This window comes from Pseudophryne corroboree, chromosome 2 (assembly GCF_028390025.1).
Source record: "Pseudophryne corroboree isolate aPseCor3 chromosome 2, aPseCor3.hap2, whole genome shotgun sequence".
NCBI lineage: Eukaryota > Metazoa > Chordata > Amphibia > Anura > Myobatrachidae > Pseudophryne > Pseudophryne corroboree.
In genome coordinates this window covers 557781198-557789302 of record NC_086445.1, presented here as the reverse complement: position 1 = coordinate 557789302, position 8105 = coordinate 557781198, and the positions used below count along the sequence as shown (strand labels likewise).

Sequence of the window (8105 nt, the reverse complement as noted above, 5' to 3'; positions counted from 1 at the left end):
CTAAGCACAGAATTCATTTATGTTTCATATACACCCTATACACACAGCCTGAAGGTCATTTTATACAATATATTTAATAACTTTGTGTATTAAACAAAGTTTGTGTACATTGAGCCACAGAAAACACTCTCGCTCAAAAAATTCTGTATTTCTGAATATTTTGATATGGGATACTCAACCTGTATATAAAAGCGAAAAATCAGTCCTTCTGTCTTTCTATACAAATCCACAGTTTACAAGTGACGACCGTTAAATTTTACATACAAGCATATTAAAACACGGCGTAGGCAACTAAAACAATTAGAAATCCCTAGCACCCCTAGGGAAGCAGACAGCAGCACAGAGTATATCAGGAGACAGCATAACTCCGGAATTGCTAAAGCAATGTACACAAAACTTGGTACACATATGCCTTACAATATGGGAACAAACACTGTGGGAGGAAGACACCCCAAGCACCCCTAGGGGCGAGGCAGCAGCACTGAGTATTTCAGCAGTCAGCATAACTCTGGAATGCCTGCAGCAATTTACAACAAACTTGGTATACATATGACTATCACTGTGGAAACAAACACTGTGGGGTCAGACACCCCTAGCACCCCTAGGGGTGAGACAGCAGGACAGAGTATGTCAGCAGACAGCATAACTGTGGAAGGCCTGGAGCAATATACACCAAACTTGGTACACATCTGACTTACAATCTGCAAACAAACTCTGTGGGTGTTAGACACCCCTAGGGGTGGGACAGCAGCACAGAGTATGTCAGGAGACAGCATAACTCCCGAATGCCTGGACCAATTTACAACAAACTTGGTTCACATATGACTTGCAAGATCTCCAATCAACATAAATTAACAAACGATCATTCTAATTTACCATCCTCATCCCGTACCAAAGCACGGGTATTCAGCTATCTACAATGTTATTTATACTGTGTGTTTAATATTTACATTTATTTTTGTAAACAGACATTCTTAAAATCCTGGGCAACGCCGTGTACTCCAGCTAGTATATACTAAATCATCTGTCACAGTAGCAATGTTCTGAGCATATTGGAAGTCTCGCAACAGAACATTTATAGATGTAATTTAAGATCATACAAGAAAGCATTCAACAATATGCTATATCAGCATGCCCTCTTATGGAGTCTATGTAAGTCAATAGCAAAATCAAATGCTCCGTCTACATACAGTACAGCGCGGGCACAAGGTCGTCATGCAATAAGTGATATGCCGGCCAGACCCTTATATCTAAGTTTCCTTTTGATGCTTGATCCAAATAATGTATCACTAATAATGACATTACTGTGAAGTGAAGGAGAGATGATTAGGATGGTCACCTGAAACACACATGCAATGTTTCTGTGACATGGAAAAACAATGGAAGAAATGTTATGGAGTCACCTTCATTGTTGTCCTAGTCAGTGGTGGAACTACCGCCGGTGCAAGCAGTGTCTTGCACTGGGGCCCACCGCTGTCAAGTTGCCCAAAGCCAGCGGCATTTCACCTCTTCAGTGGCATGCCAGTGAAGAGGTGATATGCGGCTGTATTTGGGCCCCTTGACAGCGCTGGTCCCTTTGACAGCGGTGGGCCCCTTTCCCCCTCCTTACTCCGCTTGGCCGGCCCAGTGAATGACGCAATTGCGTCATTCCTGAAATCTCCGCCAGCCGAGCAAAGTACAGGGGGGAGGGAGGATGAAAGGGGAGAGCATTATAGTGCTGGCGGGCTAGTGCCCACCAGCAAATGCAAATGCAGTGGTTTATCCATTGATGGTCAGTGGCCATCCCTAGCTACCCCTAGGCAATGAGCATTCCCTAAGCAACGAGCATTCCCCGTGGCAACGAGCATGGATCCCAGACAGGGGCGTTTCTACAGAGGAGGGGGCCCGTGTGCACCTCCGGGTGGGCCCCCTCCTCTGCACGGCGCTGTAGACAGCATTGTAGACTCCAGCACTGTGCCGGAGTCTACTGCGCATGCGCAGGTCTCCGGAAACATGGCGCACGCCATGATCCGGAGACCAATTTGGCTACCGCGCATGCGCGGCGGCCATTTTGGCGGCGATTTTGCTGCGATTGCAGCTCCCGGCGCTGGACTCCGGAAAGGTAAGTATTAAAATGGGTGCAATGGGTGCGGTGTGGGCCTCCCTGGACCCAGGGGCCCGTGTGCACCGCACCCATTGCACCCATTATAGAAACGCCAGTGATCCCAGAGCATAAATCCCAGAGCATAAAACCAATGGGAACAAGCATTACACAACATGTAAAACCCCTGGCAATGCGCATGAAATCCCTAGCAACGTGCAGGTAAAAATATCTAAACTGGCACTTTGGGGGAATATCTAGCACTGTGGGGGCATATCTGGCACTATGAGGGCATATCTGGCACCGTGGAGGCATGTGTATTTGGCAATGTGGGGGCATATCTGGCACTATGAGGGCATATCTGACACCGTGGGGGAATATATGTATCTGGCACTGTTGGAGCATATCTAGCACTGTTGGGGCATGTGTATCTGGCAATGTGGGGGCATATGTGTATCTGACACCGTGGGGGCATATCTGGCACTGTGGGGGCATATGTGTATCTGGCACTGCACTATTTGGGTCATGTGTATTATGCCCTCATTTTCATTGTCCATGCCCTATGTGACCACACCCATTTTTTTGCAGTACCCGCGCCTTCGGCGCGCGCACTTAGTACAACTAACTTTTTTTTTATACTTGCACCACCGTGTATATGTGTGTGTATATATATATATCTTATACAAGAGCATGCAAAGAGTCTCTAATTTGGAGTTGGGGGTACGGGGGGTGGACTTGGACGGGATGAGAGGAGGCATTTTGTTGCATCTGGGCCCACCGCTCGCTAGTTCCGCCACTGGTCCTAGTTGATAGGATAACCAGAAGAGTAGCTTTGGGTGGAGTGTCATGAGATTAAATGAAAACCAAAACGTTATGTACCCTCCAGGTTCCATTCTCAGCAGTCTGGCTGTCGGTACAATGGTGCTACGTGGTGACACAGGGCACAGCCACGCTCACTGTCCACTCAACCTCTTTCCAACACGTCCATTGGGTGTGAACAAGTCGAGTGGATGTCATTACCTATTCCCTGTGAATGTCACCTTGGGGGACCGCCTTACAATTTTATATATGCTGGTATTGAATAATACATTTCTAGTGCGCCACAAAATTATACGTTATGGTAAGAACTTACCGTTAATAACGGTATTTCTCCTATGTCCACAGGTTTCCACAGGATAACAATGGGATATAATGGAGCGACAGCGGATTTGCACCAAACGATCACAAGCTTTCAGTCCTCCCAGGATGCAATGGGCCCGTCCATATATCCCTGCCCACTGGCTCAGGCAAATCAGTTGGATTCCAAAGCATTTAGGCAGGATCCCTGTGGAAACCTGTGGACATAGGAGAAATACCGTTATCAACGGTAAGTTCTTACTATAACGTATATTTTTCTGGCAGGGTCCACAGGTTACACACAGGATAACAATGGGATTCCCCAAAGCAATTTTTAGTGGTTGGGACGCTCCTGATTAGACAGGAGAACCTTACGCCTGAATTCAGCGTCATGAGAGGCAAAAGTATCCAAGGCATAATGTCTAATGAATGTGTTAATGGAAGACCATGTGGCTGCCTTACATATCTGTTCTGCTGAAGCACCACGTTGTGCTGCCCATGAAGGACCTACCCTACGTGTAGAGTGAGCAGAGGCATTAGCCGGAACAGGGAGATCAGTTGAGAGTATGCTTCTGAAATCGTCACTCAAATCCATCTTGCTAGCGTCTGTTTAGTAGTAGGCCATCCCCTCTTGTGAAATCCGTAGAGAATGAAGAGAGAATCTGTTTTGCTGATGGCACTGGTACGATCCACGTAGATTCTTAATGCCTTTGAAAGTATCTTGTTTGGTTTAAGGAAAATTGGGAAACTGGTTGATTCAAGGACATTTTATTGTACTTAAACTAGTACTATGCTTAATGATAGTCTTTTATGTTTTTTAGATCATCTGGCAAAGAGATTTGCAGAGTGTCGGGTGACCGGCAAAGAGATCTGCAAAGTGTCAGTTGAAGACGACGGGAGGGGTCGCAGAGGTAGCAACGACTGGGGTATAACATGCAGGAGGTAAGTTACCATACTCTCTCTGCACATGTTACATCTGCCCCACCTGCAGTGCACATGGTTTTGTCCATTAGAGAACAAATTTCCTGCTCCAATCAGGTCTGAATTAGGCCCAGTGTATGATACTAACATGGTCCTAACACTAGGGAAGATAAAACCTGGAGTAGATAACTTGGTCTCTGTGAGAAAGGATCCTGGGTTTTGGATAAAAAGTCAATAAAATAGATAAACTGCAAATGAATAAAAATGAAAGTACGTAACAAAATGTAGTAGTATAATTATACACATAGTATGTCTGACCAGGAATTCTGGTTATTTAGATCATCATTTGGCAAAGTTCTGGCAAAGAGATTTGCAGAGTGTCGGGTGACCGGCAAAGAGATCTGCAAAGTGTCAGTTGAAGACGACGGGAGGGGTCGCAGAGGAATTAGTGACTGGAGAATAGCATGCAGGAGGTAAGTTACCATACTTGTATAATTGTGTGCGTGGTGGAGGGTATTGAGAGCACAGTCAAAACATAGGCCCTCATTCCAAGTTGATCGCACCAAGCAACTTTTTGCTGCTGGTGCGATCAACTAATCTCCGCCTATGGAGAAGTGTCTTTTAGCATAGCAGGGCTGCGAACACTTGTGCAGCCCTGCTATACTTAAAAAGTTTCCTGAGAAACAAGACCAGCCCTGGACATATTTACCCTGTGCGACGGATCCAGCGATGATAGGCACGGCTTTGACGTCAGACATCCTCCCTCCGTTCACCTGGACAAGCCTGCGTTTTCCTTACCACTCCCAAAAGTGTCTCCAAGTGGTGAGTTGCCGCCCCGGAACGCCTTCCTGCAGTCAATCTTCTTGCGTTCGCCGCTGTGATCTCTTTCTTTATGGTCAGCGTCATTGCCCGCAACGACACGCATGTGTATGACAGCCCCCGCGCATGTGCAGTAGTGACCCGGTCGCAGCTGTGCGAATGAAAGTACGCTGTGATCGGCTTGGAATGACCCCATAGGGTCTATGGTGGGGGAGAGCGGACAATACAAAACATGCAGAAGGGGGCAACTTGGCATAGCACATACAGATGGTGTGGGGACACAATACAAACAAAATAGAAATTGTAGCGTACTCTATAGGACGTATAGAGGAAGGACATACACTTTTGGGGGTTGCGAGATGTAGAACATACTGTAATACAGAAAAACAGGAAGGGTGGGGAGAGCATGAAACAGAACATACAGATCGGGGGAAGAACAATACAGATCAGGGGAAATAGTGAAATGACTGACATTTACAGTATATCAATGAACTGGGGGCAGGTGTACAAAGCCTGGGAGAGTGATAAAGTGGAGAGAGATAAACTAACAACCAATCAGCTCCCAGTTGTCATTTTTCAAACACAGCCGGTAACATGGCAGTTAGGAGCTGATTGGCTGGTACTTTTACTCTCTCCGCTTTATCACTCTGCAGGGCTTAATACATCTCCCCCATAGAATAATCAAATGATGAAATGGTACAGAATGGTATAAATGATGTGAATTGGAGCTGTAACAAGTGACTGTTTCCCTTATCTTTACATATAATAAAGGTGACATAGGGGGTCATTCCGAGTTGTTCGCTAGCAGTTTTCGGTCGCAGCACAGCGATCAGGCAAAAATTCTGCACTTCTGCACATGCGTATGTGACGCAATGCGCACGCGCGTCGTACTATTACAACGACTGATGTAGTTTCACACAAGGTCTAGCAAAGCTTTTCAGTCGCACTGCTGGCCGCAGAGTGATTGACAGGAAGAGGGCGTTTCTGGATGTCAACTGACCGTTTTCAGGGAGTGTGCGGAAAAATGCAGGCGTGCCAGAAAAAAAATCAGAAGTGGCTGGGGAAACGGAGGTGTGGCTGGCCAAACAAAGGATGTGTTCATGACGTCAAAACAGGAACTGAATAGTCTGAAGTGATCGCAAGCAAGGAGTAGGTCTGTAGCTTCTCTGAAACTGCACAAAATTATTTTGTAGCCACTCTGCGATCCTTTCGTTCGCATTTCTGCTAAGCTAAGATACACTCCCAGTGGGAGGCGGCATAGCGTTTGCACGGCTGCTAAAAACTGCTAGCGAGCGAACAACTCGGAATAACCACCATAGTCCTTTCCCCTAGAGTCCTTCTCTTTACCACTCAGGGGGCCTGATTTAGATGCGGACGCAGAGCTGCTGTTGCACCAAGTGGCTCAATGCTTTTTCACTGTACATGCGTGTAAGCTGCACTGCGCATGAAATGAAATCAAGCTCATGTAGAGGATCCCATCGCAAAGTGATTGACTGGAAGTCAGCGTTTGAGGTAGTACTGGTAACGGGGGTGGCTAACTGTATACAGGCATGTCAGGTCCGTTCAAACACCGTTCCATGTGCGTGCATAAATTACCCATTGCAACCTGTGTTGCTGCTGAGAGCCCCCTGTGTCTAGGAGACTTGCTCAGCCTACGACTGCTCAGACTCACGATGCAAATGTGAACGGCAAGATTGCAGCAGCGATTGCTTCAACAACCACAACTGAATCAGGCCACAATTACACCATTATATTTTACTATTTTATCACATTTAACGACTAAGGGGTCAGTTTAATTGGGTGCGAGTTTGTCTTACAATAGCTGCACTTTCCGGTAGCCCCATAGGCTGAATCTGGACACGAAGGGTGTGAGTTTGGATGCTGTTGAAACATCGCAGCAATGGTAACTCGTACCTAATTGGATTGACCCCTAAATGTTAGCAATTTATAGCTTTTATTATTTACTGGTCAAATTTCTTTTCTGAAGGTACCCACTAATTACTATAAGAGAGAACTTATCCCCCCAATGTGTGTATTGTATAAAAACAATGGACCCTTTGGGATAATTGTCCTTATTTTAGGCATTTTCCATGTCCTCAGTAGTTAGAGTAACATATTTACATAGAGAGATTTTTCTCTCTACACAACCACACCACTGTTTGCAGTTTGTCTCTCTGCTTGTTCATCCACTAACAATGCTTTTTCATCTCTTCCTCTTCGTCTACATGCAGTGGGTGATCCCTGAATAGCTGCCCTGAGAGGAGAGCTGCGGACACATGCTCCAAATGTTGGGACATATGCATTACCTATTAGGAGATGCGGTAAAGATGCCGGCTGTCAGGTTTACGACAGTCAGAATACTGACACTGGGATCCTGACACTCTTCAGAATCCCGACGTTGGAACACCGAATGGGCAAGGATACCGACACCCGTATCCCCATGATCATAGGTTTAGGGCTGGGCAAGGGGGGGTAAGTTTAGGCATCAGGCACGGGGGGGTGGGGTGTGGTTAGGCTGCAGGGGAGGGAGCGTTAGGTTTACGTGTCAGGCTGGGGGGTTAGGGTTAGGCTGCAGGTGGGGGGATGTTAGTGTTAGGCTGTGGATAGGGTGGGTTAGGCACCCCTGGGGAAGGTTAGGCTGCGTGGGTGGAAGGGTTAGGCATCAGACAGGAGGGTTAGGCATTAGGCGGGGGGTTAAGTTCAGGTTGCGGGTGGGGGGAGCTTAGGGTTAGGCACCCCCGGTGGTGGTTAGGCTGCGGGGGAGGGAGGGTTAGGTTTAGGCGGGGGGATTAGATTTAGGCATCAGGCGGGGGGGTTAAGTTTAGGCTGTGGGTGGGGGGAGGTTAGGGTTAGGCTGCGGGTAGGGTGGGTTAGGCACCCCTGGGGGTGGCTAGGCTGCGAGGGAGGGAGGTTTAGGCATCAGGCGGGGGTTAGGTTTAGGTATCATGTGCTGGTTTAGGTTTAGGCTGCGTGTGGGGGGTGGTTAGCATTAGGCTGTGGGAAGGGTGGGTTAGGGTTAGGCAACCTCGGGAGTGGTTAGGCTGCAAGGGAGGGAGGTTAAGGTTTAGGCATCAGGTGCGGGTTTAGGTTTAGGCATCAGGCGGGGGTTTAGGTTTAGGCATCAGGCGGCGGGTTAGGATTAGACTGCGGGTAAGGAGAGGATAGGGTT

The 8105-nt window shown here is 47.4% G+C and overlaps 1 long non-coding RNA gene across 1 annotated transcript; it reads left to right on the top strand.

Moving 5' to 3' along the window:
- Nucleotides 1-4021: 4021 nt before the first annotated feature.
- Nucleotides 4022-7386, top strand: LOC135050973 (uncharacterized). The gene is made up of 3 exons (XR_010241962.1): nucleotides 4022-4138; nucleotides 4456-4590; nucleotides 7168-7386. It is a non-coding gene; the product is annotated as an uncharacterized LOC135050973 (long non-coding RNA).
- Nucleotides 7387-8105: the final 719 nt, after the last annotated feature.